The 27,832-nt window shown below is 44.5% G+C and overlaps 1 long non-coding RNA gene across 1 annotated transcript; it reads left to right on the top strand.

The window, feature by feature from the left end:
* Positions 1–200: 200 nt before the first annotated feature.
* LOC310675275 lies at positions 201–27,725 on the top strand. The gene is made up of 3 exons (XR_014510020.1): positions 201–301; positions 14,271–14,411; positions 27,609–27,725. It is a non-coding gene; the product is annotated as an uncharacterized lncRNA (long non-coding RNA).
* The last annotated feature ends 107 nt before the right edge of the window (positions 27,726–27,832 follow it).

The following is a 27,832-nucleotide window of genomic DNA, read 5'->3' as shown; positions in this document are numbered from 1 at the left end:
AAACAAAACAAAACAAAATATTCTGAATGTCAGAAGCCAGAACAACAAGAGGGATCACTGTGCAGCGAAAGCAGCGATCCCTCTTGCTGTTCTGGCATCTGGGATAGCTGCGCAGCCTGCATTCGCTCCATAAGATGCATGCACATTTCCCCTTACTTTTTAGGAGGAAAAAAGTGAGTCTTATAGAGCAAAAATTACGGTATGTAGCCTGTGGACTGTCCACTCTTTCCTCAGTCCCCCCCCCTTTTAAAACAAGAAGCCACTGTTCTCATTCTAAACATTTCCACAAACACGCAGCCAAGTAAGTAATCTCCTTTATCATTACTAAAAACACGCGCACCATTTCTTTAGTCGCATTTTCCGCCTTTGTCCCCTTACTTCTTTCTCTTCCCTACTTGTGCAAGAAATGCTGATGCAAGGGTCCCCCACCCGCCCCACTGCCCCACCACCCCATATTCTGGCTCTTTTGATCGGACTGCTGAATCTCCCCCCCCCCAAAAAAAGACCATTTGAATGACTTGTTAGGATATTGCAACAGCCTTGCTGAAGTTATAAATGTTTGCCATATGGCAACTCAAGGACTTTGCAGCTTCCCAGTTCACCCCTGTTGTCACTTCACTGGAGTCCGTCCAGGAATGAAATCAGTGCTATTTTTTAAATGCCTGAACACCAGCAACATTAATCTTTCAAGAAGCTAGCCCATACTTTAAGGAGATGAATAGTTATCTCCCGGCAGTGATGCCGCCGCCGCAGTCTCTTTCTGACCTCTGGGCTCTGCTTTTGTCCTAGTAAGGTAGCCCCAAGGGTAGGGCCAGGGAGCTGCAAGTCCTGGCTTTAGGATGTCCTCTGGCAGCAATCACACAAGTGACATTATTAACATGCCCAGCAGAGGACTGAACTTGGCACGTCAATTTCTTATTTGAATTAATTCCCAGGCAGGCTCCATTTATGACCTTTATTGCAACCACATTATGGCAATGCAATGGTTGTTCAGGACATTCTCTATATTCTGGGTTGCTAAGGACGTAGGCAGAGGCAAATGGAAGAGAACAGGCTTCTGCTCTAAAACAAAACTTAAAGCAGGAAATGCTTCTAGACAGATAAATCAAGATTTTTTCCCGGTCAACTCCAATAAGGGAACAGGGTGTTTCCATGGCTAAGGGAAAAGCCTTCACTAAGCCAAAAAGGAAAAAAAAGATGTAGGTTGTGGGGGGGATAGAGAGAGGGGAAAAGGGAGTTGAGTATTCACTGCTTGAGCATCTGTGTCACTGAGCCGTCTAGTAATGTTGGCACCACAAAGGAAATGAAATGACAAACAAAGAGTAGACTGAAAGATTATGAAAGGCCACTGGCATGTCTTGCAACTCCCACATGAATGGAAATGTGTTTCTTAGAGAATTAGACACCCCTCTCCTTGTGTATGTTTCCTTAATTCCTATTCACACACAATTCGGACTGAGAAGATACAGTCAGCATTCTCCAATAGCCCACCGATTTCCAGAAACATATGCAAGAACTCATATAAAAGCCGTCAAACCAGCCATGATTGCTAGGACTGACAGTGCTGATGGCAGACATCTTTCTGTCCTACAGTTTCTTTAATACTTCCATGGTGCCTTTCCTAATGGGAGAAAGAGACAGCTGTTGCCAACCTCAAACCTTTAAAGTCTGGAGTCAAATATTTCAGGTCATGAAATGCATTAAGAACGTCATAGGGTTTTTGTTTTTAAAAGATCTCTCTCTCCCCCCCCCTCCCCTTTGTGTGTATTATTCTATCTGTACAGAAATGCAATACGATTGCTACATTTCTGTTGGAAAGGGGCAGGAAAAAGAGTTTGCTTCAGTCAATAATATGTATTATATAGTATGTATATATTATATGATGGCATGATTGTAAATTTACATGAGGCAATTCATAAATCAATAAACTATTACGATTACTACTGCTATAAAATGATGTAACTATATCAGTGTTTATAAAGGCTACTACTTTTTAATAGTTTGGAAGGCAGGTAGCTTCTCAGTGGTTGAAATTTAGAATTAGTATATGAATGGCAAAACTGCCACGTGGCTATTATTTACCCAGAAGGCTTCTTTTTCAATACAGTGGTGCCCCGCAAGACAAATGCCTTGCAAGATGGAAAACCCACTAGACGAAAGGGTTTTCCGTTTTGGAGGTGCTTCGCAGGACGAATTTCTCTATGGGCTTGCTTCGCAAGATGAAAATGTCTTGCGATTCCTGGGGTGTTTTTTTTCGCTCCCCAACCCCTTTTTCTAAGGCACTAAGCTGCTAATAGCCTTTTAGCAGCTAATCCGCTAATCCCTTAAGCCTTTAATAGCCGCTAATAGCCGCTAAACCGCTAATAGCGCTAATCCGCTAATGGGCTTGCTTCGCAAGACAAAAAAACCGCAAGACGAAGAGACTCACGGAACGGATTCTTTTCGTCTTGCGAGGCACCACTGTAGTTTGATGACCGATCTTCAACTTAAGTGTATTTGCTGCTCTAACTCCTCCTTACTCCTTTGCCACCTTTGTTTATTAACAGTTTTGACTTGGAATTGTTATATTTATATACCACCCAGTGACAACATGGGTCCTTCGCAGTTCACGACTGACCTGCTGGGAGCCTGAGGGCCCTGCTCTGTGTCTCAACCCCTGGCTTGGGGTGGGGCCTGGCGAGCTCCATAAAGGACTGCTGCTGCTGCTCGACACAGATGGATCTTTTTTAAAATAGTTTTTATTTTTTATCTATATCATTCTAAATTGTTATTGATATTAATACTGTATTTTTTTGGTTTTAGATTTTATGATTTATGTGGGAATTGTTTTCCATTTGGTTGTGTTCCTTTTGATTGTGCTTCATTTATTCGTTGTTTATGACTTGGTAATTACGTAAATCCTGTCATGCTGTAAGCCGCTTTGAGCATTGTTTTAACTATGGAAAGGCGACATACAAATAAAAAATGATGATGACAAATGCAGCCAACAATCAATGCGCTGCAGGAAAACATGCCAATCATAATAAAACCAGCATGAAAGCAGGAGTTTGAGCACATTAAGAAGAGAGAGACCTTTAAAGACCTGGGGAAACAAAGTCTTACCCTGATTCTCAATGGATAACAGTAGGTGTGAGCTCAGCTTCCCTTGGACTCCATAAGTGGGGCACCACCACTAAAAAGGCCCTGACCTCAGAGGAGACCCCTGAAGTGGAGTCAGCTGAGTAGCCTGCCCATGATAGGTCAAATATCAGGCAGGCCACAACCCATTTCCCCGGCCCAAACAAGACCCATTGGGTAGTTGCGCTAGCCTGGGAAAACCTCCAATAGCTGCTTCCTGGCTGGACCTTGGGGGGCCTGAGGTGTTGTACCACAAAAGTGCCCAACCATTGAAGATAATAATAATAATAATACAGTGGTGCCTCGCAAGACGAAAAGAATCCGTTCCGCGAGTCTCTTCGTCTAGCGGTTTTTTCGTCTTGCGAAGCAAGCCCATTAGCGGATTAGCGCTATTAGCGGTTTAGCGGCTATTAGCGGCTATTAAAGGCTTAAGGGATTAGCGGATTAGCTGCTAAAAGGCTATTAGCAGCTTAGCGCTTTAGAAAAAGGGGGTGGGGAGCGAAAAAAACCCCCCAGGAATCTCAAGACATTTTTGTCTTGCGAAGCAAGCCCATAGCAAATTTGTCCTGCGAAGCACATCCAAAACGGAAAACCCTTTCGTCTAGCGGGTTTTCCGTCTTGCGAGGCATTTGTCTTGTGGGGCACCACTGTAATAATAATAATAATAATAATAATAATAATAATAATAATAATTTATTATTCATACCCCGCCCATCTGGCTGGGTTTCCCCAGCCACTCTGGGCGGCTTCCAACAAAATATTAAAATACAGTAGTCCATCAAACATTAAAAGCTTCCCTAAACAGGGCTGCCTTCAGATGTCAGTTAAGCACACTTAGGGTAGGATAAAAAAAGGAAATGTACGACATGAGTAATATATATTTTTAAAATGCACCCTTAAAGATGCTGATTTATAATTAACAGCTACATATAATCAACATTATAGGAGTTTGTTTTTGTTTTTTTAAAAAATGCCAGTCACATGTATAAGAAATTTAATACAAATAATACAAATGGTAATAATAAGATGAAGACAAAGTTAGCCTTTCCCTTTATAAACAGGAAAAGCTATTTTTTAATCGTCTAGTATTCTTTGTAATCAATAATTTATTCTGCAATAATATTAGTTTAATAATGCACATCTGTATTCATGCAGCAAAATGCTTTGCTGGAAGTAGACTTCATAATATATGTAGAAATTGGACAAGAGCAGCAGATGAAATCCACAGCAGACTTTGCTTGGGAATACACCATGGACAGAATCTGCTTGAACTGCTCATACGCATTGATGGGTTCTAAATTAAATGTAGCCACTCAGGAAAAAGGAGCTAGGCATTGGTGTAGACAGCTTGATGAAAGCACCTGCTGAAGGCCCAGCAGCAGTCAAAAAAGCAAACAACATGTTGGGCTGGATTAAGAGACAGCTCAGCTGGTAAGAAAAATACCATAATATATCTTCAAAAATAGCCTTAACTGGTGTCTCTCTCCCCAAGGAAGGAGAAAAACCAAAGAGAAAAGATGAGGGGGAAGGAGGGGGAGAGCTTATTAAAACAAAACATCATTCCCTTTTAAAAAAAGGGAAATGAAAATACAAACTCTCCTTTAAAAAGTTTGAGATGTGTCATTGCACTGGACAATGCAAAAGTACTCTTGGCTAGCACAAATGAATTCAAGCAGCATGGAATCTGAATGTGCCAGGGGCTGCCAACTTGAGTTATGAACATGTGGGCAGTTAACTAAGTGTGATGAGGATGATGGTGAAAATTCTGCAGTGGAGTTTGATGGGCATGGATACAGGATTCTTGCTTATGAAGCTCATCAGGTATACAGTGGTACCTCTAGACGCAAACGTGATCCATTCCGGAGCCCCATTCTCATCTAGAAGCAAACGTAACCCGTGTCCGCGCGTCTGCGTGGGTCACGTTTCGGCGCTTCTGCACATGCACGCGACGTCATTTTGAGCGTCTGCGCAAGCGGCGAAACCCGGAAGTTACGCGCTCCGTGACTTCTGGGTTGCCGCGGAGCGCAACTCGAACACGCTCAACCCGAAGCGCATTCAACTCGAGGTATGACTGTACGAGTTTGCGCTGCTCCACATGACTGATGGAAGGGTAAATATAATAAGAACAATGAAGCACTTTGGCTACCTTTAGAAAGCCAACAACAACAGCAGCAGCAGCAGCAGCTGGGAGGTGCCAGCACCTTTTTGGTTCAACCACAGTGTTTGTCCAATATTTTTGTTTGTATGTATGTATGTATCTGGGACCCGGGTGCCGCTGTGGTCTAAACCACAGAGCCTAGGGGTGGCGATCAGAAGGTTGGCGGTTCAAATCCCCGTGATGGGGTGAGCTCCCGTTGCTCGGTCCCTGCTCCTGCCAACCTAGCAGTTCGAAAGCACGTCAAAGTGCAAGTAGATAAATAGGTACTGCTCCGGTGGGAAAGGTTAATGGCGTTTCCATGCTCTGCTCTGGTTCGCCAGAAGCGGCTTAGTCATGCTGGCCACATGACCTGGAAGCTGTCTGCGGACAAACACCAGCTTCCTTGGCCTATAGAGCGAGATGAGCGCCGCAACCCCAGAGTCGTCCACTACTGGACCTAATGGTCAGGGCTCCCTTTACCCATACAGTGGTACCTTGGGTTACATACGCTTCAGGTTACAGACTCCGCTAACCCAGAAATAGTACCTCGGGTTAAGAACTTTGCTTCAGGATGAGAACAGAAATCATGCTCCGGCGGTGCAGTGGCAGCAGGAGGCCCCATTAGCTAAAGCAGTGCTTCAGGTTAAGAACAGTTTCAGGTTAAGAAGGGACCTTCGGAATGAATTAAGTACTTAACCCGAAGTACCACTGTACGTATGTATGTCCTCTTCAACTGAAAAGGATCCCAGAACAGCTTAAAATGATAACTAATAAGCCAGTAAATCACCTCAGAGTTATAATCTATGGAAAAGTGATGGATAGGGAGAAGAAATAGGATGAATTTTGGCACTACTTCTCAGATGCATCAGTATTTACCAAGGAAGTTGATCGAGGGGAACACACGTAAAACGTACAGTAAGCAAAGCGAAGCAAAACAAAATACAACCTCCCCACCTTCAATAACAGGAGAAAAGAAACCCGGTGGGTTTTATTGAATATATTATTTAAAGTAGCACAACAGTGTGGAATTCTAGATCCTGTGAGATACTGTGGCCTTCCAGATGTTGCTGGATTAAAACTCCCACCATTCCTGACCATTGGCCATGCTGCTTGGGGCTGATGGGAGCTGAAATCCTGCAACTTCAGGGGGGGGGGGCACAGATTCCCCACCCCTGCTTTAAGCATGTGAAAGCTGTTCCTCCATGAGGAGATCCGGAGGGCCTGAAAGCTGGCTGCCTCAGAATAACCCACCAACATGGGTGGGGCCAGTTTTTCTTTGGGAATTGGCTTCCTCCCTCTGGGTGGGGTGTTGATTTCCAGGAAAAGGCCCATTTAATAATCAGCCTTGCCCAGATGTTTGCATCTTGCAGATGCAGCAACAGCATCATGGGAATCTTTTGCAGACAACAGTTTTCACGTGGCTGGGCTGTAAACAGCACTTTCCTTACTCACAGGCAAGAGGTTGAAATTGGTTCTATCTGACCCGCTTTCTGGTTCACCAACTTTAACCTGCCCAAGGACCAAAGGAATTCATGGCTAGATCTCATAATTTCAATGGGAGGGTCTGCTGGGCTTCTGTGGGCAGGGGTTATCAAAAGGTCCCATGTCCAAGCTCCTTGTCCCTTTCTCTTCCTGCACACAAATCGTGTCCTCCCTAGAAGAGGACGTGTTGTGGTGAGACCTGGAGACTGACCTCCTGGTTGTGGGTGGGTCTATTGGATAGCCACAACACCCGATTGGTAGATCCCCCGCTGCTGGGTTTAATCTGGCCAATGGGGTGCAGTCTAAACGAATCAAGGGACCTATATAAACCCATGCACATGTCCCAGAGCTTCCTCTTTCGCTCATGCATTGGAACACCCGCCCACCTCTCCCTAATTTTAGGGCATTTTGTGATTGACCTTGCTATGCCGTCATGTGTCGTCTGTCTTTGGGACAGGGGCACGGCAGGAATTTCCCCCACTTGGCTGATTGGCTGCTGCCATTGGGTTTTGCCTGCCGCGTAGCAAATTGTCACAACTTGTGAGGTTGTACCAGTGGCGTAGCATGGGGGGTGCAGGGGGGGCTGGCCGCACCGGGCGCAACATCTGGGGGGGGGGCGCTCGCACTTGCAGCTCTCTGCCCCTACCTGGCTCACTCACTCTCTCTCACTGCAGTGCTGGCTGTGCAAATCCGATCCGAGCCGCCGGGTCGCCGCCCACTGTGGAGGGGAGGGTGCCAGGCGTGTGGTGCAGTGCGGAGAGAGAGCGAGGGACTATCTGGGGGAGGGACAGTGCAGCGGGGGGGGGGGGGCGCAAATTACTTGCCTTGCCCCGGGTGCTGACAACCCACGCTATGCCACTGGGTTGTACTCACCCACAACACAGGGTTTGGTTGTCAGGTCGCACTGCAACATGTCCCCTCTTTGAGGGAGGACACGATCTGCAGCAAGCACTGTAACTCTCCAATGATTTGACGTTGTCCCCAAAGGGTCCCTCTTCCACTGTTTCCTGAGAGAGGTGGATGCCAGCAACCAACAACAACATTACAGTCCCACAATGGTGGGGTAACAGTGGTTGGCAGAAATATCGCACTCCAGGTGATCAGCTGGTGACAGAGGGAAATTTTATAAGCCTAGCAACCCCTCTGGAGGCGAAACAGGACTGTCTTTGTTCTATCCAGGGAGAAGCCTTTCTGCAACACCAGCATGGTTAGCACCCAAGAGAAACCGCATCATATGCTACTGCTGAAGCTGAGATGGAAGATATTAAATAAAAACAAACAAACAACAACTAACACAACTAACACAAAACAAACAAATAACAACACAACTGTTATTCACATCACATTTCAATGTGCAAGTGGGACTACAGAGATGATGATAGCTGTAGGATATTTATATCTCCCAGAAATCTCTCAGAAATTGAAAGAAGATGTGTGTGTGTGTTTTGCTGAGGCTCCAAGAGGTGCTGTAAAACCTCTTTGCCTCTGATGTGGAAGGTGTTACCATAACAGGAGGGGAAGCAGAGTCCTGCAATTATTTGGGTTTTAATTCAAACTGGAAAGTATCTGCAGGAGGACTGCAGCATCTGAAGGTTCTGAGAGAGGCACTACAAGATGGGGGGGGGGGAGAGCATGTTTATGCTATCGCACATTGTGCATCAATTAAATATAATCTGAGCAAAGCACAACTGGTGGCTACAGACATAAAAATAGCCTTAATATTTCAACGCCTCTGTTGCTTTGTGCATCCAGGTTCTGAGAAAGGTGGCTGCAAATGATTATTTCCCTTAGCAAGTTCACATGGAGTTGTTTGCTCAGTTTAATAATAGTCTATCTTGTTCAGGGTGAACAAACTGGTCCCGGGAGGGGTAGTGGGGTGGGGGAGGCAGTAATAAATCAATAGCCCAGATGTAATCTTAGGTGTCTAGAATGCAGAGAGGGATTTTGGAGCATAATGGCAGTGGTTGTCTATTGTCATTCAGACATGAGCTGCATCAGAAAAGGGCTTGTGGGAACTAGATAAGGGTTGGTCAAAAGTGGGCTATAAATCAAACAGAGGCAGGATTCTGTTGATTTCCCGCGCACGCTCGCTGGGAAGGGAGGGGGGCAGTGATAGATCTGCAATTTACTGCTTATCGCATCTGCTGGAAGTTTCATAATACAAAAGCCTGACCTTCAATGAATAAACACCCTCATTGACTACCTGTTTCTGGCTGATATATATATATATATATATATATATATATATATATATATATATGACATTACTCTATGCTCATTGCAGAGAGCTGCTGAAAAAAGAAGAAGACAAGCAGCGCTATGAAAATGATGTGACATCTTTTTGGGCTTAACAAGCTCTCGCCTGTCGCTAGCAGCTGTCACTTCAGCTACGTGTAGTCACTTTGCCATCAAAATGCGCAGAATTTATTGAAAGGAACTAGATACTTATTCAACAGGACTAAAAGGTCTACGGGGAGAAAACAGCCGCTCAGCCACTAAAAGTGTGCAGAGCAGGAGGTCAGGCTCTTTTAAAACACTCTCGTGTGAATAGCCCTCTTCCCTTTTAAGTGGGGAAGAGGCCTTTGTTCTGTCGTCCTTTGGTTGTGAGAAAATTCAAAACAGCCTCACCACTGGAGGAGGAGGAGGCACTGGAGTCTTGGCTGATATAGCGTAGAGACTAAGAGCCTGAGTGATGGACCAGAAAGACCCTTGCCACTGTTATAATACATCTTGTTTTATTTACTTAATTTGATTACACATATACCCAAGGAGCTCGAGAAAATAAGCACCTCCCTCAAAACAACGCTGAGAGGCAGGTTAGTCTGTGAAATGGTAACTGGATGAAGGTCAACCTGTGGTTTTTCATGGCTAAGGGAAGATTTGAATTGGGGTATCTCCAGATCCTCCATTCTGAAGGAAATCAGCCCTGAGTGCTCACTGGAAGGACAGATCCTGAAGCTGAGACTCCAATACTTTGGCCACCTCATGAGAAGAGAAGACTCCCTGGAAAAGACCCTGAGGTTGGGAAAGATGGAGGGCACAAGGAGAAGGGGACGACAGAGGATGAGATGGTTGGACAGTGTTCTCGAAGCTACCAACATGAGTATGACCAAACTGCGGGAGGCAGTGGAAGACAGGAGTGCCTGGCATGCTCTGGTCCATGGGGTCATGAAGAGTTGGACACGACTAAACAACAACAACATCTCCAGATCCAGCCCAACGTTTACTGCTAAAGTTTCTAAGCTGCTTTAGGCTGGTCACTATCTCTCACCCTCAGCGTCTCCTTTGCAAAACAAAAAGAAACCAAAATTCATTAAAATAATTTGGCATTACAGTGTGAGTTTCTATTAATTTTCCTATGCAGTTTTGACTAATGTATACATCTTCTGCAAGCAATTTTCCCCAGTATAATACATTTTTGTGTGCTATTACAATTCCCAGAGTGAGTGGACAGCGAATACCTCTTCCCGGGGCACTCTGGGAATTGCAGCTCTGTAAGACGAAGAAGAAGAGTTTGGATTTGATATCCCGCTTTATCACTACCCTAAGGAGTTTCAAAGCGGCTAACAATCTCCTTTCCCTTCCTCCCCCACAACAAACACTCTGTGTGGTGAGTGAGATTGAGAGACTTCGGAGAAGTGTGACTAGCCCAAGGTCACCCAGCAGCTGTATGTGGAGGAGCAGGGAAGCGAACCCGGTTCACCAGATTACGAGTTCACCGCTCTTAACCACTACACCACAACAACCCTAATCACCCTTAAACTACAGTTCTCAGGATTCTTTCGGGGGAAGCCATGACTTCCCCCAAATGGTGTGATACTGCTCTAAATGTAAGGTGCAGAACTGACCCTTTCAGAAGAAGTGCTCTTATGCCACCAGGTTTCAGCATCTTGTGTTTTGTAGGTTTTGGGTCACTGCTTGTTGATTCAACAGCATAACATCTTGAGCTGTTCAACGCTTCTTCCTTTTTAGCAGTTTTCACTACTGTGTTGTCCTACAGCCGTTCTCCCAAAACAAGAACTCAGCTGGCTTTACCATTTGGCATGCTGCATGGATTTTTAAAAACAAACTATAAAACAGATGGCGGAAATACTGATTAATGTGTTTAGGAAATGCAGGTTGTATATACATGTATATTAAAGAAGGAGAGACTTAGCAACACTGTTCAGCTGAAGCAGCTGAACCACAAAATATGGATTGGCATACAATCGTAAATATGAATGGGATGTGCTGTATCTTATTTATTTATTTAGCAAAACCTGTGTACTGCTTCACGAAGAAAACCTCTAAGTGTTTTTCCCCCCTCCAAAGTTGCAGGGGAGAAAAGAAGATTGATGTGTGCTATCTGGGTAATGTTCTGCAGGATGAAATTTTATCAAAACTTTAAGAAACGGTGAGAAGTACAAAAGTTTTTAGCAGCAGTTAGCCAAAATCTGGATGCAGTTGCTATTTTGGGAACCTAGTGAAGGATTAGTGGTTTTGCTGCCTGTTATATTTTGTATCTAAGTCTGTTTGTTTTCAATAGACTCTGCTTGTATATTAGCATATAAACATATATTACAAAGACACTATAAATCATCCAACGGAAACGAAATCCTTCATTCCCATCCTAGACTTCTCACTGTTTAGAGAAGAGGGGGATATTTTTGTATTATAGACTGCGGTCTCCTGCTATGCAGCCTTTGTGCTAATTTTTGCTTAACACAGGTAAAATTAATGAATGCCCCCTCTCACCCTGCCAATTCCACCACGTCTCTCATTGCTACATGCATGTATTTTCTTCCTTTCCTCCAGCAACCATTGGTTGTCCTACCCAGAATCCAGCCAGGATACCGCTCCTTCCCTCACTTGCCCTGCAGGGCCAGAGTTCTGTCCTGACTTCTTCAGTTTCTTACAAAGGTTGTTTTCTGCTGCTCCAGAGAAGCGGACACGGAGCAATGGATCCAAACTACAAGAAAGAAGATTCCACCTAAACATTAGGAAGAACTTCCTGACAGTAAGAGCTGTTCGACAGTGGAATTTGCTGCCAAGGAGTGTGGTGGAGTCTCCTTCTTTGGAGGTCTTTAAGCAGAGGCTTGACAACCATATGTCAGGAGTGCTCTGATGGTGTTTCCTGCTTGGCAGGGGGTTGGACTCGATGGCCCTTGTGGTCTCTTCCAACTCTATGATTCTATGATTCTATGAAATGTCCCCATCAATTCCACTTGTTGTTCAGAATATTTGGTCCTTGAGAACAAGGAAATAGACGTCCCTCTCTGGGTTCCAGAATATGCCTCAGAGAAACTGGCTGAGGAAGAGGAGTGTGGGGGGAGCGCACCGCCCCCGGCAGCGTGATCCCGGTGGGGTGCCATCGCAGCTGCCCCCTCGCCCGTGCTGGGCGCCATGCCCCCACAGACAGCGTGCCATGCCCCAGGACGCATGCCACGCCCCTGCGGCCAGCGCTCCACGCCTCCAGGACGCGCACCAGCCACGCCTCCACCTGCTCCTCGCCCCCCAGTGCTGGAGCATGAAGCTCCACCACTGCTTGGACATTTCCAATAATCTTCATTGAATGTGCTGCAGCAGACATTTAAAAGCTTCTTCTTATGTTATCTTTTTAGCATGAGATCTTCTCTTTCGTAACATTCAAAGCTGGCGTCCCCATCACAATTGGGACATAAAAAAACTGAAGCACTCCTTCACACAGGCCTTTGCTAGGATGGGATCTGGTTTTCCTAGATGTGATGAAGGACACAGGCCTAGATGGCTTTAGGAGTAGATTGGACAATGTTTTGGAAGATAAGTATATCAATGGCTACTAGTAATGAATGCTGGATATATTATGTCCAGTGTCAGAGGAGATATATCTCCAAGTCTTCAAAGCCCTTGACACCTTTGGTAAAGGCTGTTCTCCAATTGGAGCACTCGCAGGGCAGTGTTCCCCAGTTGTTGGTATTTATACTACATTTTTTTTTTTTTTTTAGAAGCTAAGAGGAAGGCACGCTTGGCAAACCCTCACTATGTTCAGCTCCTGCCCAGAAACCTATCTCTCCACTGTGGTAGGACGTGTGGATCCAGAATTGGCCTCCACAGTCACTTACGGACTCACTGTTAAAACCGTGTTTATGGAAGACAATCTTACTCGGCTACGAGTGATCGCCAAAGAAGAAGAAAATCTCTAAGTACCACTTGTTGGGGATCTTGAGCAAGAGAAGGCTATTGGGTTCATGTCCTGCTTCTGGGCTTTGCATGCAAATCTGTTTGGCCACTGTGGGAACAAAACGCTCGATTACATCCTTTGGTCTGATCCCACAGGGCTCTTCTTATGCACAGCACCATTCCTTTGTGCATGGCAAAGGTAACACCAGAAGCCCCACAGCAAGGGGGAAAGCCCACACACTGAAACCCCCTCCATCTTTTCAAGAAGGGGCAATTCTGGCACGGAGAGGAACTGCAAAAATGAGCTCTTCCAACATGGCCAGGTTCTTCTGGCATCACCTTTGTGGTGTGGGAAGAAGCCGTGCTGTTCCGCTGTAGGGTTCCCACACCGCAAAGGCAACATGAGACAGGGCCCCAAGAGGAAGTTGTGTGCAAAAGGGTTTTCCTTTAGTGGTAATCTGTGTTTTTCCTCCATGTAAAACATTTTGCAGCTTGTCTCGTTACAGCATTTGCAAAAACACCAGCTGAAAGCAGCATGAATTATTTAGGTTTTGCAGCAAATCACCCTGATCTTGGTGTTCAACTTCTTAATGCACTCTAAGTGAGCCCTAGGAGGCAAATCTTAGCAGACAAGGGGCATAATGTGAAGCAAGCTTTATTAGCCACAGAAAGCCACACTATAGTGTTTATTAAGTATACCATAGATAGTAAATCGCTTTGATGGTGTGCATGAGAATCACCATCGCAATCAGCACTGTCCAGGTCCAAGGGCCCTTCTTTTATGAAAATAAATTTATGACTTTGTTGGTCTGATTAATCTAACGGACCTCCCCCACCCCCTTTTAGCAGATAACTGATTTTCAACAAATCGCTACGTGTCACAAAGAGTCTCAGTCTCTCATGGTTTAATTGTTTTCAGAAAAAGGAAAGTACATTAGTGTTATCATTTGCCTGCTGCCTGTGCCAGCTCCGGAGAGTGTTCTGCCTCCAGTGATCTGGGGGAGTATATGCCAAGAGCTTGCTGCTTGTCCATTCAGTTGAATAAAGAGTCATTAAGCTTCAACCCTCCCCAAACATTTTGTTCATTTGAGAAACTGCTGCTTGGACTGATCAGAAAGAGTAACCCCCCCCCACCTCACCCCCATCTTACATCATTAAATGACATTTGCAGGGAGGCTACATTTATGATCCTAATCAACTTTTATCTTTGGCCAATGAGATTAGTCTGTGACCAGACAGACAATAACACTAACCTCCCCCCTCCCTCCAAGTCCTCAATGGGCAGACACTGGCTAATAAATATTTAATGGATCAGATAGAGCAAGTTGGGTATTTGCAAAATATAGCCAGTCTCTCTCTCTCTCTCTCTCTCTCTCTCTCTCTCTCTCTCTGCTAGAGAAATACAAATGGCAAGTCCTAACGTTTTCTGAATGAAGAGGAGGTACACATCTTCCCTTGTGTGTGCTATGCTCTGATCTCATTGAGCACAGTGGGAGCAATGGAGCCAATAGGAACCAAGAACAGATGCGATGACATGGTGGGGTACTACCTGTTTTATTTTTAAAATATATGCACACAGAAGTGAAAAATTTCTAGAATAGAAAGCAGGTGGTAGAGGGTTGGGATAAAGTAACTGAGGGGAGGAACAAAAATACATTCCGGATGCATTCCATCAAGCATCACCCGCTGGGCTAAACGGCAAGTGGCAAAATATTTATTTTTTAAATTTGTACACCACCCTCATCCATAGATCTTGGGGTGGTTCACAACATAAAAATACAAGATATAAACACAAAACACACAAGAAAAACAAGGCAAACCCCCCACAAGCCAATAGCCCCCTCTCCTACATCCCTTATCCAAGACTGAAAAAATGGCAGTGCGCCAAAGCTAATGCGCCAAACGCACACACATAAAGATCAGGTCTGAATGATCCATTTGTGATCTAAGGTTCCCACCTGGAGGTACTCTAAGCCAGTAATGATTTCATTTCTTTCCTGACTTACAGTATTCTTTGCCTCCCCTCCACAACACAGTCTTATTTGGCAATTAGGTGCAACTGTCACTTCGTCAAAAGTGTGATTTTTCTACAACCCTGCTCCTCCCAATCATCTTAATTCTGATAGTTTAATACAAAATCTGATATCTAATATCGACTGACAGCTTTTAGAGGGTGTGAAAATATAATCCATGTAACCACATCACTTGCGATAATATATTCTTCATTTATTTTTGATATTGATTGGGGGAATATTGTCTGTGCTGTATGTTTATGTAACTAAGGCTGGCCTGTGTAGCCCCAATAAAAAAATATGGTGAAAATAACTTATTCATATAAACTTATTTAAGATGACAGCCTATAACTTGAACTCTTCCCTATTTATTTACCAACCTATACTCTGCTTCCCAACCATAGCTTCTGAAAACATTATGAAAAGAAACACTACACTATATCCATAAAAGTGCATCAGCTATGAATCAAATGTCACAGCAATGAAACACATACTTTAAACCACCAGCAAAACCCATAAAATCTACTCAAAAACCTAACCAGTAGCTTCTTCCTAGAAAAGAACTTTCAAAAGAGGAAGATCTTAGCTATCTGCGTAAAGGCTGAGTGCACACTACCGTTAATCTGGTAATTTACCTGCAGCGCTTAAGACAACAAGAGAGCAACTTTAGACAATAGATGGACATGCAAAGAAGGGCATCCCTGGTAGATTAAACATGTGCCTGGAGACAGCATGTTTTATGTTTCAACTATAGCAGTTATTTCATTCACACTCATCTCTATAGTCTAGCAGTCTTAATAGGCTCCACAGGACACCAGGGCTACTGACAGGGGGGTACAGGGGGTCCACAGGTACCAGGTCCTGAACCAGCAGGGCCTCCTGACTCTTCACTTTCATGTTTTAAAGATGTAAGTCAATTGGACATCTACAAAGAAAGTTAGAAAAGAAAATGTGGAGGCAGTTATCTAAGACTTTATCAGGCAGCAACATTGCAATGGACAATCAATCACGGCCGCTAAGCAGACAGAAGGAGGAATGCTGACCATACTCATCTGGGGCTCATGTAAGCTCACTGCTTACATACCACAGAGGTTAAGTGTGAATGTCTTAGGTTGCAATTCTCATGCTTTTGAGTACCCCCAACTCTTCTCTTAAACCAGTGTTCTTCAGCTTTAGGGCAGGTTATCTGTTGTACATAGGGATCTGCTTCCCATACAGCATTAAGTTATGTTCAGTTTGACTGTGTAGGCGCAATCAAGACATGGATACAATACAAATCTAACCCATTCTATTTCCTCTGTGTGCTCATCAGAACAAAGCCCTATTGCATATATAGAGTACACCTAAATCCATTTATGTCACATACCAGTACTACCTTGCTTACATCCTAAAGCTTTCATGACCAGACATTATAGGCTGATACATTTTTGAGACATGAAACCTAGTCCAAAGCTCCATGGAAGCACCAGTGTTCACAATGATTTATGTGTAGGAGCTCTCATAGCAGCCAATGAGAAAGCCTTTGCACACCTGGAAGCTCTGTGTACACATCAGAGTGTCAGGTGCCACAGGGCTGAAGGATGGAGCCTGGGTAGCTTACGCTTGCCTCGCAAGAGCTGCTGGCTATTGTGGATGGAGAGAGACTACAGACTGGGCTCACCAATTTGTTACCTTTCAGATGTTTTGGATTTCAACTCTCTTGACCCCCAGCCAGTGCTCAGATTGTTTGGGGCTGAAGGGAGTTGCAATTCAAAACATCTGGAAGGCACCAGCTTGGCAAAGGCTGGTGTAGGCAATACCAGGCTAGATGGTCTGACTTAGTATAAGGCAGTTATCCTATGTGGTCCAAAATACTTGGATGACTTCAAGTTGGCAATAGCTGGTAGAGACAATTCCAACTCAGAGCCTCATAATAACATCACAATCTTCCCTGGCCTGGGAATTTGGGTGATATGGGAGGGCAAATCAGGTGCTATTTGTTGTTGTTTAGTCGTGTCCGACTCTTCGTGACCCCATGGACCAGAGCACGCCAGGCACTCCTGTCTTCCACTGCCTCCCGCAGTTTGGTCAGACTCATGCTGGTAGCTTCGAGAACACTGTCCAACCATCTCGTCCTCTGTCGTCCCCTTCTCCTTGTGCCCTCCATCTTTCCCAACATCAGGGTCTTTTCCAGGGAGTCTTCTCTTCTCATAAGGTGGCCAAAATATTGGAGCCTCAGCTTCAGGATATGTCCTTCCAGTGATCACTCAGGGCTGGTTTCCTTAAGAATGGAGAGGTTTGATATTCTTGCAGTCCATGGGACTCTCTATAAAAAACTCCCATGCTGCTGATTTTCACAGCTCGGCCGAGGCCACCTTGTCATTCGTCTTGGCATCAGACCAGCCTCTTTGGCCTGCTTGCCTTCATCCTATGCATTGCAGAGGAAAGTGACTGCATAGCTAAAGACTTTTAAAGGAAGAAGCTATTTCAACACCTCAAAAAGAGAAATGATCTAATGAACAATTTTAATAAGCTGGAAGAGAATTCAGGAGAACACCCTGAATCCAGCGTAATTTCCAACCAAGCCAGGGCCGTCTTTATCAGGGGGTGCAAGGGGTGCAGTGCACCCGGGTCACTGAATTCTGAGGGGCAGCAAATGTATTCTGATGGGTTCCAAATGTATACCTACTGTATACCAGTCGCTTTTGATCAGCGGCAGTGAAAAGCAATGGAGCGAAAGTCCCCGCCCCCCTCTTCCGTCGCTCTGTTACTCCGTAGCGTCAAATATTCCCGACGAGTCAGGAAACCTAAGCAGTTATTTCCACTGTGTTGTTGTTACAGGTGAGCGATTTTCTTCCCCACCCCAAAAGTCAACAACTTTGAGTTGCCCCCTCCCAAAAAAATTAGAGGGTGGCTAAACTAAATTTGGGGGCACTGGGTGGATCTTTGCACCCCAGGGGGGCATATGCTAAAGATTGCCCTGCACCAAGCTACTAACAATTCTCAATACCACCTCTCCTAGTTTTCTTCACCAAATGCAGCACCTCAAAGTAAAAGAGAGGGTAGCTCTGTTAACACTTTCTGAAATAAACAAAAATAATAATTTGTGCATGACTTGCCCTTTAAAAATAATTAAAAAAACAGTTTTGGCAATGCACGGTGAGTCCTGCATGAAACCCTTATTTGGGAAAGATACATTTTTCAGATATCAGGATCTTTGCAAGGCAAATATGCTTGCAATATCATTTGATATTCCTTAGCCTTCAAGTAGGAGCATGGGGAGTTTTAAATGCCGGGGTGGGATATTGATTTTTCTGGTCCTGTGAAATTGAATAAGTTAATTCATAAGATTATCTCCGGGAGAGAGGAAAAAAAGTCAAAAGTATTTCTTTTAAATGCTGCCCTAAGAAAAAGAGCACGGAAGTCAAACTACTCCTCTCTATGAAGGCACATTTAAACAAAAATGGGAAATTATTTTTAAATAACCTTTTAAAATGGTATTTCCTGCCACATAATTTTGTGGAAGCACCATTTTTTAAAATAAAATATGTTTCTAATAGCATATTATATTTTACTCACCACGCTAGGGGACGGCAGCGCAAGGGTTCTGAGGGCCATTTTCTTTTTCCTTTTCTTCCAGGAAAGGGAATAATTTATTAACCCCACTGGTGCTGATCTTTTAGAAATCTGCTGACTGGTGTCTACTGCAATATAATGCCAGACAAATTATAGAACTGAATTATAAAACGATGAGTCACAGTTTTGTGCCACTAAAGCAAGATGGAAAGCAAAGAGCAGAATCTGCTTCATCCTCATGGAATGAAATGGTTGGAATCCAATGGAGTTTAGTCATGCAAACTACTGTATTTTTTGCTCTATAAGACTCACTTTTTCCCTCCTAAAAAGTAAGGGGAAATGTGTGTGCGTCTTATGGAGCGAATGCAGGCTGCACAGCTATCACAGAAGCCAGAACAGCAAGAGGGATTGATGCCTTCACTGCGCAGCGATCCCTCTTGCTGTTCTGGCTTCTGAGATTCAGAATATTTTTTTTCTTGTTTTCCTCCTCCAAAAACTAGGTGCGTCTTGTGGTCTGGTGCGTCTTATAGAGCGAAAAATACGGCACCTATTCAGCTTAAGAAAGAACGCCCACCAAAAACCTCCCCCCCCCGAAAAACCCTCCTAAGAATGACAACCAAAAGCCTTGTGATGGAAGAGTAGCTCCATCTCAATGCCATCCAAAGCTTTTTGTGGCACACAGTTTTCAGCAGATAGTTGGTAAGACAACCAGATGGAAGAGACCTGTTGATTATTACAGGAGCCGGGCTGTGAACGGAGACAACACACAGCAAAGATGATTGCTATCTCTTTTAAACAAGCAACCACTCTTTCAAAAAGCATCCGCCAAAATGTTTTACTATGAGATCATGCTGTTCCTTCGAACGGCCTGTAAGTACTGCAATCTAGGGCTGGGTGTGGCTCATCTAGAGAGAGTTGGGTTTTAAATGGAAAGGGTCCCAGGGTGAGAACTGTCTGCCTAGGAAGAACAGCAGTTACCGTGACAGATTGCCATGACTTGGTGGCGGTTGAGAGACTGAGCTATGAATCAAAAAGCACCAGTTTTGAATATTGCTTCTGCGATGAACTCACAAGGTGACATTAGGCAACCTCTTTTCAGTCTCAGCCTGCAATGTAAGCATTTTGAGGAAGAGAGGATAATGTATGTGAAACTATTCAAAAGTACTGTTTCGACCCTTCATGTCATTTACAGAGCAGTTTTTTCTCTGATAGCTACCTGTAAAAGGGAAAGGGACCCCTGACCGTTAGGTCCAGTCACGGACGACTGTGGGGTTGCGGCGCTCATCTTGCTTTACTGGCCGAGGGAGCTTCCGGGTCAAGTGGCCAGCATGACTAAGCCGCTTCTGGCGAACCAGAGCAGTGCACGGAAACACCGTTTACTTTCCCACTGGAGTGGTGCCTATTTATCTACTTGCACTTTCACATGCTTTCGAACTGCTAGGTTGGCAGGAGCTGGGACTGAGCAATGGGAGCTCACCCCGTCGTGGGGATTCAAACCACCAACCTTCTGATCGGCAAGCCCCAGGCTCTGTGGTTTAACCCACAGCACCACCCGCATCCACAACTACCTGTAGGAGGTCTCAAATCCGGTTTTCCATGCTTGTGTGGTGCAGACTTTCAATTGCTAGAGCATTATTGGTTTTGCTACCAGCTTGGCTTGCTGGAAACATCCTTCCTGACCTTACAATGGTCTTTTTCTGTCAGTTATGAAGTCAAGTATTATGCTGGTGCCTCTTATTAATGTGGATTTGTCTAGGACCAAGTAAATTTTAGCCTGCCCTTGTGTTCAGGAAGGTTCTGTTCAGGCTGTTCCATAGGAGGTGAATGAGGTCTCTTTGTGGCTGTATGCATCTCTAGTAGCCCCCCATGGGTGCAATGCCTATGTGTTTAAGACAAGCTGGAGTTCAGTTGGCCCAGAGGAATATTTTCTGTGGGATTAAGCTCAGTACAATGCCTAGCTTAATACTATGGAGGACCTTTCCACATTGTGTTAGGTGGCTTTTGAATATTTTGTTCCACTTATGCCTAACTGGATATAGATCAGGGCTTGGTGTGTTACTTGCTATTAGGTATGCACACTTACTGAGTTTTCTCGTAAAGATGAAGGCATGTGTTGCTTACAGGTGACCTGGTGTGCCTTTTTTAGAGTCATCCAAGTTGGTGACATCAACATCACCTTGCCAACAAAGGTCCGTATAGTAAAAGCTCTGGTTTTCCCAGTAGTGATGTATGGAAGTGAGAGCTGGACCATCAAGAAGGCTGATCGCCGAAGTATTGATGCTTTTGAATTATGCTGCTGGAGGAGACTCTTGAGAGTCCCATGGACTGCAAGAAGATCAAACCTCTCCATTCTGAAGGAAATCAGCCCGGAGTGCTCACTGGAAGGACAGATCGTGAAGCTGAGGCTCCAATACTTTGGCCACCTCATGAGAAGAGAAGACTCCCTGGAAAAGACCCTGATGTTGGGAAAGATGGAGGGCACAAGGAGAAGGGGATGACAGAGGACGAGATGGTTGGATAGTGTCTTTGAAGCTACAGACATGAGTCTGGCCAAACTGCGGGAGGCAGTGGAAGACAGAAGTGCCTGGCGTGCTCTGGTCCATGGGGTCACGAAGAGTCGGACACGACTAAACGACTAAACAACAACAACAACAAAGTTGGTGGTCATCACTTCGTCTTTTGGAAGCAAATCCTGTAATTTAACTACACACTGTGCGAAGAAGAATTTCTTTCATATGTCCTGATTCTTCCAATGTTCCAATGTTCAGTCCCCAGGTGGTATTATTGGAGAGGGAGAAGAAATTCCCCCAGTCCACTTTCACCACAATGTGCACCATTTATACACCTCCATGATTTCTCTTCTTATTCTCTTTTTCTTTAAATTGAAAAGCCCCAATTTTTGCAGCCTTTCCTCTTAGGAAAGTTGCTCCACCCCTTTGCATAAATATGTGCAGTGGTACCTCGGATTACAGACACCTCAGGTTACGGACTCCACTAACCCGGAAGTAGTACCTCAGGTTAATAACTTTACCTCAGGATGAGAACAGAAATCGTGCGGCGGCAGTGGGAGGCCCCATTAGCTAAAGTGGTACCTCAGGTTAAGAACGGTTTCAGGTTAAGAACCGACCTCCGGAACAAATTAAGTTCTTAACCGGAGGTACCACTGTATATAACATATATGCAAATATAGTGCAAAATATATTTTAAAAAAAAATTCTGAGAAAAAATGATAAAAGAAAAATACTCCTCCATAAAGCAATGACCAAGTAAGTCACATAACAGCTTTTAGATATGAGCAAGAAGAGGTGAACTTTGTTTACACTATGTCTCCAGATGTTTCATGTAAGGACAGTGCGGAACACAGCTGGGATGATGAGCTCTAAATCCTGGGAAGACGTACGATTTTAAACCCAAACTTCAACTGGGGGGAAAGAACAGCCCATAATGGTGAGAGATAACAGGTGGAAGCCTTGCTTTGCCATTGTGCCTGGAGGGCAAAATCTGGCAGGCAGAAGTCGCTTCAGAACAAAAGCCACGGCATCTGCTGTTCACTGTACTTCTTCAGTCCATCCCTATTTATTCAGCATCACTGACAACACTCTCACTGCAGTATTTTAAGCTGGTTTTACTTTTTCTAAAAAAACCAAACCCTTATGACATGACCATCAGTTCTGGGGAAACAGTGAATTAAAGGATGGTTTGGGCCTAAAGGTGGGTCCAAAGTCCTGTTTCTGATTCATAACAATAACTAACTAATAAGACATTGATGCAGTCCTTACAGGCTTACAACTTTCCTGGTCAGTATTATTACAGTGGTACCTTGGTTCTCAAACTTAATCTGTTCCGGAAGACCATTCCAAAACCAAAGCGTTCCAAAACCAAGGTGCGCTTTTCAATAGAAAGTAATGCAAAACGGATTAATCCGTTCCAGACTTTTAAAAACAACCCCTAAAACAGAAATTTAACATGAATTTTACTATGTAACAAGACCATTGATCCATAAAATGAAAGCAATAAACAATGTAAGGTAAAGGTAAAGGTACCCCTGCCCGTACGGGCCAGTCTTGACAGACTCTAGGGTTGTGCGCCCATCTCACTCAAGAGGCCGGGGGCCAGCGCTGTCCGGAGACACTTCCGGGTCACGTGGCCAGCGTGACATCGCTGCTCTGGCGAGCCAGAGCCACACACGGAACGCCGTTTACCTTCCCGCTGGTAAGCGGTCCCTATTTATCTACTTGCACCCGGGAGTGCTTTCGAACTGCTAGGTTGGCAGGCGCTGGGACCGAACAACGGGAGCGCAGCCCGCCGTGGGGATTCGAACCACCGACCTTTCGATCGGCAAGCCCTAGGCGCTGAGGCTTTTACCCACAGCGCCACCCGCGTCCCTAATAAACAATGTACTGTACTATAAAATAAATAAGACAGTATTGTAGATGATGAAAATTAAAATTATTTTTCTTTCTTACCTGCACTGATGATAGTCATTGTTTGGATGTGCGTCTTTTATCCATTTCCGCAGTCACACAATCAATTAATCAGTAGCTGAACTGAGTTCCACACAGTGACAAAAACTAATTAACCGAAAAAGCCTCAAAAACAAAAACGCAAAATAAATAGCAAAAACAAAAGCGCCAAATACAGTGGTACCTTGATTCTTGAACTTAATCTGTTCTTGAAGTACGTTTGACTTCTGAAATGTTCGGAAAACAAGGCGTGGCTTCTGATTGGTGCAGGCGCCCCCGAAATATAGCCGACAACAGCATCGGATGCTTGGCTTCTGAAAAATGTTCGGAAACCAGAACACTTCCTTCCAGGTTTTGAGTGTTTGGGAACCAAAGCATTTGAGAACCAAGGTGTTTGAGAACCAAGGTACCACTGTATCTGCAAATTGCAGAGAGGGGGCAGATGCAGAGTGGCTTCCTTAGTACTACCTAGTGAGTTGTAGGCAGAGAAAATATTTAAACTGGGGACTATTCCTGATTTACGGACGCGGGTGGCACTGTGGTCTAAACCACAGAGCCTAGGGCTTGCCAATCAGAAGGTCGGTGGTTCGAATCCCTGCAGGTGAGCTCCCGTTGTGCGGTCCCTGCTCCTGCCCACCTAGCAGTTTGAAAGCACATCAAAGTGCAAGTAGATAAATAGGTACCACTCTGGCGGGAAAGTAAACGGTGTTTCTGTGTGCTGCTCTCTTTCGCCAGATGTGGCTTAGTCATGCTGGCCACATGACCCGGAAAAACTGTCTGCAGACAAATGCTGGCTCCCTTGGCCAGTAAAGCAAGATGAGCGTTGCAACCCCAGAGTTGTTTGCGACTGGACTTAGCTCTCAGGGGTCCTTTACCTTTTTATTCCTGATTTGGAGCCAAGTCACTTGGTCACTTCATCAGCTGTATGAATTTTGTATCAAGGCAGGAAATCCACGAAAGACATTTCCCTCTCCCCCCCCCCCCGTCACGGTTCTTCTCAGTAGGGAAATATTATAGAAACAATTCTAAACTAAGCCTGCTGGGTCTTCTTAGATTAATGGCAGGGAATCAGCAGCTCAGCAGATGCAATGGTTCCACTCCTGCTCTTTGGACAACCCCTCCAGGAATTGCTTCCAGGAATTGTGTGTGTATGAGAGTGGGCTTGCATTCAGACATGGGGTTTATTGCATTAGCTTTCCTTGCATTCGTTACACTGGCTTCTGTGCTGATTTTGAACAGCTCTTTTACATTGCAGTATTTGCTGAATTATGGGATGGTGGCTTTTTGGTTGACACCCACTACGTTGTGCTAATTTCTAAATGGCAAAAGAGGACTGTGTGCGGGGAAACAGCCCCTGATTTAATCATGTGAAATCGCAACACAAAAATCCCACAATTTTCCTTAGGGTTGCCAACCCCAAGGAAACAATTAACACAGAAATGAGTGTTAAACCACTGCTAGATTCCCCTAGGTTTCCACTAGTGGCTTTTACATTGTGTGAAAGATTAACAGGTAAGAAAATGTCAGGAAGGTGGAGTGATGTGCTGCCTGAATACAGCCTGAGCAAAGGTGAGAAAGATCTAGGCAACACTGCCATCTGCTTCTGGCTCCAAACAAATTACCCCTAAGGTAACGTAAAGGTAAAGGGACCCCTGATCATTAGGTCCAGTTGCGGACGACTCTGGGGTTGCGGCACTCATCTCGTTTTATTGGCTGAGGGAGCCGGCATACAGCTTCCGGGTCATGTGGCCAGCATGACTAAGCCACATCTGGCGAAAGAGAGCATTGCACGGAAACGCCGTTTACCTTCCCGCCGGAGCAGTACCTATTTATCTACTTGCACTCTGACGTGCTTTTGAACTGCTAGGTGGGCAGGAGCAGGGATTGAGCAACGGGAGCTCACCCCGTCGCGGGGATTCGAACTGCCGACCTTCTGATTGGCAAGTCCAAGGCTCTGTGGTTTAACCCGCAGCGCCACCCACGTCCCCTAAGGTATTGAATTACCCCTAAGGTAATTCAACCCTAAAACAAAGTGACTTCTGGCCCCTCAGTGATCTCCTAATAAAAAAACAAAGACCCACCCCAACTTTGGCTTCCTAAAAAAAGCTCCACGACCACTGCCAGTCTTTTTTTAATACTGGGAGGAGATCGCAGTCTATTGACAGTTGGACATCCCTGCCCTAGATATTGGGTTGGGGGGTTGGGAAAAGAGAAGAGGAAACACGGAGCTGGTGCTGAATATTCTACTTCCAACCCATACTGTAGTGGGCCACCTTCAGTCACAGAGAATTCAGACTTCTCTGACTACTTTGGCTAGTAATGCTCTTGCCCCATTGTAGTCCAGGAGGAAGCATGATAGGGATGGCAGCAATGTTGCTTTTCCAAGAGAGCCATTCCATGCCCCCTTCTCTACATGCAGAGCAAGCAGGATTGCAGTTTTAGTCTTTTTTCTAATTACCTTTGTGTCATTATCAATGACCCACTTTCACCATACTGGATACAGGCAGGAGGAGAGGGAGGGAATATGTGGACTGTGTCCGTGGCACTGTCCGAATCACATTCTGAATCGGGGCCAGCCCACCCTTCTTCCCAACGTAGATCTTTCTTACCCCCTTGTTTGTGATGTAGAGCTTCGCCCAACCCCTTCTCTGGTGGGAGGTGGGCACCATTTTGTGGTTTGCCTCAGAGGGCAAAATGCCTTGGGCCAGCCCTGCTATGAATCACATTCATGATCTTCTTGAACATCTGCCTTCTGTACTTCTGAATTTGTTAAGCAGATGTGCGGCTCTTTGGATTCAGAGTGGAAAGTAAAGGCCAGGTTGACGCCTTTCCCTTTCTACCCAAGCAGTTGTAGTCAACTAAGTTTTACTCAAATTAAACCCGCTGAAATTAATGGACCTAACTTCCTCATGGTTGTTAATTTCAAAGGGGCTGCTCTGAGGAATGCTTGGTGTGGTGTTTCAGCCTATGGAGTCAAAATATTTCTTTTTTTAAATATCATTTTTATTAAATCTTAATATTCCAAAACATTTATTGTCATATACATTTTTAACGCAAAGTTTCTTCTTGACTTCCCATCCCTCCTTTCCCGATGTTTTTCTTCTTTTTATTAGCTGTTTTACAACGTATTAGCTGTTTTTCTTATCTAAACTTCACTATCATTAGTTCTTTCAATAACCCACTGCTTATATTTCAAATCCTGCCCACGACTCCATGTTTGGGCGATACTTTGACAGATAATGCATCCATGGTCTCCATTCCTCCTTGAACACTTTGTCATTATGTCCTCTTAATTTAGCAATTAATTTCGCCATTTCAGCATAGTCCATCAGTTTCATAAGCCATTCCTCCTTCCTTGATAATCCTTCCTTTTTCCATCTCTGTTCATATAAAGTTCTAGCTGCTGTTGTCGCCTACATAAATAAGTTAGCCAGCTTTTTCAGGACTTATGTCCCCATTATTCCTAGCAAAAAGGTTTCAGGGTTTTTTGTTTCGTTTTGTTTTTGTTTAGGAATTATCAGTTTAAACATCCTTTTCAATTCATTAGATATCATTTCCCAAAGCCCTTTCGCCTTTTCACATGTGATAAAATGACCCTTCCTCCTTTTGGCATTTCCAATAGGTGAGTCAAAAGATTTCATGCCCAAGAACTGGTTTGTTAAAAAGGTCTTGTTACTTCCTACATCAACCAGACCTGGTGATTTCCTCAGTGTCAGCTAGCTAATATTTTTCTCACTTGGGCTGAGCTACAATTTAAGCCAGGGTCCAGTCTGAGCTGAAAATATCTCTGGAAGCATATACCGTATTTTTCGCTCTATAAGATGCACCAGACCACAAGACGTACCTAGTTTTTGGAGGAGGAAAACAAGAAAAAAAATATTCTGAATCTCAGAAGCCAGAAAAGCAAGAGGGATCGCTGCACAGTGAAAGCAGCAATCCCTCTTGCTGTTCTGGATTCTGGGATAGCTGTGCAGCCTGCATTCGCTCCATAAGACGCACATACATTTCCGCTTACTTTTTAGGAGGGAAAAAGTGAGTCTTACAGAGCAAAAAATACGGTACTTCTGGGGATGGCCTACATTCTTAATATGGCTTCACTCGGCCTTCGTCGTACCCTTTGGAATGCAATCCTGATGCAGAGAGATCTTTTAAATAAGAAAAAGGATGGATGGGGTGGCCATTTTGTTGTGGGGTTATCCAGAAGGAGCCTGCATTATACATACAGCTGCTTATACGAGCTATAAAGGATAATTTTCTTGTATTAATGCCATAAATTTTGTAGAGCCAGCAAGGCTTCCCACTGCATAATAGCTTAATTTTTCATTCTAATAATAACTGGCTGCCAGCAGAAATGAATGGGTGAAAAAACAAACATTTCTGTTCTGTGACATGATCTATGACAGATGTACAGTTTTTGGAGGCCCTCCGGCAGGGTATTCCAATCCTCCCCCCTCTTTACCCAATGGCAAGAAAGAGAATTAGCACCAAGACGAGAGAGTGAACTGTAAAGGAACTCCAAGAAAAATGACTCCCTCCATCTTCCACTTAAAACTGTAATTGGCAATCAGCCCAATTTAAAGCTGCGCTGAAACACCCCGGATGTTTCAAAAGTGCTTTAAGACTATGAGTATTGTGTCTACATTATTTAAACCAAACAATGAAAACATCTTCCAAATACTCACAAATGCCCGTATTTTTCTATAGGTAAGGGCAGGGAGAAGTCAATGTCTCCTGTAAGAACCAATTTTCCTGGACTTTCTGAAAGCAGCCAAGATAGCTACCTTCCAGGAGTGTGTATGGGATACTTTTGGAGCAGGCCAGAGGCGAGAAGGAAATTCTTCGCATTAAATGTTTACAATTCAAGCCTTTACGGTGGGTAATAATTTTTGCTTGTATTGGACTATTGGATTGCAGAATTACCAAATAGC

This window comes from Podarcis tiliguerta (genome assembly GCF_965153285.1).
Source record: "Podarcis tiliguerta genome assembly, chromosome: 3".
NCBI lineage: Eukaryota > Metazoa > Chordata > Lepidosauria > Squamata > Lacertidae > Podarcis > Podarcis tiliguerta.
This window is presented reverse-complemented; position numbering and strand designations above follow the sequence as displayed.